Source organism: Galeopterus variegatus, unplaced genomic scaffold, assembly GCF_000696425.1.
Source record: "Galeopterus variegatus unplaced genomic scaffold, G_variegatus-3.0.2 Scaffold1130, whole genome shotgun sequence".
Classification (NCBI taxonomy): domain Eukaryota; kingdom Metazoa; phylum Chordata; class Mammalia; order Dermoptera; family Cynocephalidae; genus Galeopterus; species Galeopterus variegatus.
In genome coordinates this window covers 185,082-189,029 of record NW_007727241.1, presented here as the reverse complement: position 1 = coordinate 189,029, position 3,948 = coordinate 185,082, and the positions used below count along the sequence as shown (strand labels likewise).

Sequence of the window (3,948 nt, the reverse complement as noted above, 5' to 3'; positions counted from 1 at the left end):
AAGGCGAGGTTTATTTTAGAAACCTGCTTTGTTTCCGTCATCACTTCAAAAAGACTAAGATGGTAAAAATAAAAACCGTTATCAAATTGTTTCTTAAATATGCGTTTATTCTATGTCAATTATACCTCATTAAGCTGTTTTCTTTAATTAAAAAAAAAAAAAAAAGGCATGAAGCTTAATGTGCCTGACAGGTCAAAAAAAAAAAAAAAAGGCATGAAGCTTAATGTGCCTGACAGGTCTGCGGGCTCGAGCGGGGGAGCGAATTCAGACTTCGCTGGCTGGACGCAGCGGGATGAGTCCCCCGGGGTGAGGACGCAGGGGAAGCCCCGAGGCCACCAACGGCTGCAGGGGGGCGGGGCCGTGGGAGAAGGCTGAAGGCGGAGCGCCCAGCCCGCGCGGGTCCCGCGGGCGCAGGGGACTTCCTCCCGCCTGGCCAGCGGGGTCACCTCTTTTTTGTTCTTCAAAATTCACAAAACACCTCCGCATATTTGCTCAGGAGAGTGTGCAACATACTTCCACGGCCTTTGTTTCACTTTGTTTTATTCCTATTTGGACGTACAGTGGGGGAAATGCTGCGCGTCGGATCAGGCATGGAAGCAGACAGCCATGGCCGTCAGGGCCCCAGCCCGGCGCCGCCATAAATAACCCTGGTCCAGGTTTTGTAGTTCTCTTTGTGCGATGGGCTCGTCGGCTCCTGGTGTGGGGGCCTCGGTTGCTGCTCCGCGCCATCTTTCCACAACAGCCCGCGTGCAGGTACCTCGGGGCCCTGCTGGGGGAGAGTGCTGCAGTCCAGGGCTGGGCGGGATGAACTTCCGCTACAGACTAGAGTTTCTGATGTCTCCGTGACGCCACTGCTTGGAACTGACCCAGCCTGCGTAGGGAGAGCGCGGCTGGAGTCGCCCCGGCTCTGCTAACTCACTGATTTTTTTCTCAGGTCTTTGATCCTCCCCGGCGGGTCCGCAGTCTCACTGTGGTGAGTGGGTGTGAGAGATGCTGTGGCGGTCACCCTGGGGGAGGACGGGGGTAATGATGACCCCAGGTGACTCTGAGTGTCTCGCTGACGCCATCACCGCAGCGCGCTGACCGCCTCCCGCCTTCTCCCTCCCGCCGGGCCGGTATCCCTAGTACCAGGGCCTGGGGAAGTTGGTGGCCAGAACCCTTATTAATCTTTTGTTTCTGTGTTTCTTTTTCCAATTAGGGGTTTTAAGGCGTCCATTGGCGTGTTATCTTTGAATAAAGGTGAGTGTTAAGTGTGATAGTCCTGTGAGTGCCTCCCACAGAACATTTTGTTCCCAACCTCTTTTATGGCACATTATGGTGTCTGCTTATTTTCTGATGGGTACGTGCACCAATGCAAGTATTTCACCTGGTAATTTTCTTTGGTTTACATTTCTCTTGTGACTATTACTCACTTTTTAATTTTTTGTAATCTCATATTTTTAGCTAAGCCTGGACAACCTGTCTCCACCCATATTTCTATTGTAAACTCTAACGCATGTAGGATTTCCCAGTGGAGCTATTCTCTGCAGTTCTGAATTTATTTCCTACTCTTTGCCTCTCTCAAACTTCCCATCCTTGGATTCTTTATTTGTTAAATCCTTGTTTACTGGGGCTGTTGTCTCTGAAGGTACTGGATCCCTTCCCTGGAATGGCTTCCCTTAATCCAGGTCTCCCTAAATTGGAAATGATGATTTCACAGACTAGAGTCTCTGACGCTGGTCCTGATGTCAAAAATAAGTTCTGACCCATTTAGGGAACTGGATACTTGGGTCTCTGGGAAGGGCCAAAGGGAGGGTCATATTCTCTGCTTGTTCTTCTCATCAATTGTCTTGTTTTCATCTTTGTAGCATGAGAGCTCTGGAAGCCCAGCCAGGGGCAGCACCCCTTCACAGAGATTCTGTACTAACCTGATGACTGAAAGCCTAAGGTTATATAAATTCCTGCTACTTCATCTTAAGGCTGTGACAAGTGGAGAGCAAGCCCTTTCTCCCTGGTTGCTATGGTTAGTGTCCCCCATCTTGGCTCCCATCCCCAGAGTGGTAATGATGACCTGGTTGGACTAGAGTCTCTGAACTTTTCTCTGATGAGCTTTGAAACCACCTGATCCACTCTTATGCTTCCCTTTCATCCTGTCTGGCACCTCCCCTGCCCACCCGGCTTTATGGGGTTTTGTTCGCAGCTGGCCAGTAAGGAGATCCTTGACCTTAGTGTTACACGGCAGCACTCTTAACCAACTGAGCTAACTGGCCAGCTCCAGCTTTCTGTTTTTACTGGCAGTTGCCTACATGGTTTTTTTTTTTTTTTTTTACATGGTTCTGATGCATGTTCCTTTTCTGAAATTTCAGGATTTTGCTGACACGAAGGAGGTCCTCTATCTGATGTTGGGCAGATCCTAGGAACTTTCCTATAATTTTTGTCTTTCGTGACTGGTAAGGGGATCACAACCCTTGGTGTGGTGTCGCCTGCACTGCGCTCAGCCAGTGAGCGCACCGGCCATTCCTATATAGGATCCGAACCCGTGGCAGGAGCGTCACTGCGCTCTCAGCGCTGCACTCTTCCGAGTGCGCCACGGGGCCGGGCCCATTCCTATAATAAATAGCTGTCAGCTTACTGTATTGTATTGTGTTACTTATTGTATTGTGAACTCAATGTGTTGAGCAGCTATCAACTTATTAGGGAAAAATTGCCTAGAAATTTGGGGGCACTTACATACCAAGTAGACAGCTTTCACGTTTGCTTTGTCTTATACAGGTATCTGGTTTTATCAAAATGATTCCAATAAAATATTTTAAAGCAAATAAATATTGTTTGGTCTCATTGAAAACAGGATGGTATAAAAAGATTTGGGAAAGTGGAAGGTAATGTTCTACCACTGAATGGATCATCACAGTTGGTGCAAAATACTAGATTGTACCACACATCAATACTAAAGGATTTCTGGGTTGACTCCCATAATATTCTAATGTACTAGATGTTACTGATAAGCATTTGAGGTTTTTAATGATGTTAAGTGGGATAAAAACAGTTCAGTTTCTCCTACTATATACTCTCAGAGCATGCTTCTGACCAGCAAGTAAGAAATCAATCAGTTCTGCAGCAGACACCATCTGGGTGACCTCTAATTCAATTCCATCACTCCCTGCCCTAGGGATAGTGTCACATCCCTCAGGTTGAGGACTCAGTCTCCCAAGACTCTCCCCTTCCCCATTTGAGCTGCTTATCGTAAGCCCCAGGCTGCATTCCCTGTGCTTCTGACCTATCAATCGGGGTTCCCACAGCCTCCCTCCTTGGGTATGGCTAAGGCTGCATTCCCTGTGCTTCTGACCTATCAATCGGGGTTCCCACAGCCTCCCTCCTTGGGTATGGCTAAGGCTGCATTCCCTGTGCTTCTGACCTATCAATCAGGGTTCCCACAGCCTCCCTCCTTGGGTATGGCTAATTTACTAGAGCAGCTCTCAGAACTCGGGAAACATGTTTACAGATTTATTATAAAAGGATAATTACGAAGGATATAGGTAAAGTACACAAGGCAAAATATGGGAGAAGGTGAAGAGCTTCCATGTCCTCCCAGGACTGGCCACCCTATTGGGAATCTCCACGTTTGGCTATCTGGAATTCTCTGGACCCTGTCCTTTTGGGTGTTTATGGAAGCTTCGTATGTAGGCATGTTTGAAGCATGGACAAAAAAGGTTTGATCTAATACTAACAGACTTGAGTGGGGAAACCCAGCAGGTCTTGTCCAGATTCTTGGCCTCTGTGCAGCATTCCGTCCAGGTATGGGGCAGGACCCCATCTGAAATGGGGCCCTTTTGACCCACAATCAGATGAGGGTAGGTTAGAGTTTTTTTTTTTTAAAAGATGACCGGTAAGGGGATCTTAACCCTTGACTTGGTGTTGTCAGCACCACGCTCAGCCAGTGAGCAAACCGGCCATCCCTATGTGGGATCC

At 48.1% G+C, this 3,948-nt stretch overlaps 1 long non-coding RNA gene across 1 annotated transcript; it reads left to right on the top strand.

The window, feature by feature from the left end:
- The first annotated feature begins 643 nt into the window (after window positions 1-643).
- On the top strand, window positions 644-2,479 carry LOC103592353. The gene is made up of 4 exons (XR_550657.1): window positions 644-753; window positions 935-1,239; window positions 1,848-2,002; window positions 2,346-2,479. It is a non-coding gene; the product is annotated as an uncharacterized LOC103592353 (long non-coding RNA).
- The last annotated feature ends 1,469 nt before the right edge of the window (window positions 2,480-3,948 follow it).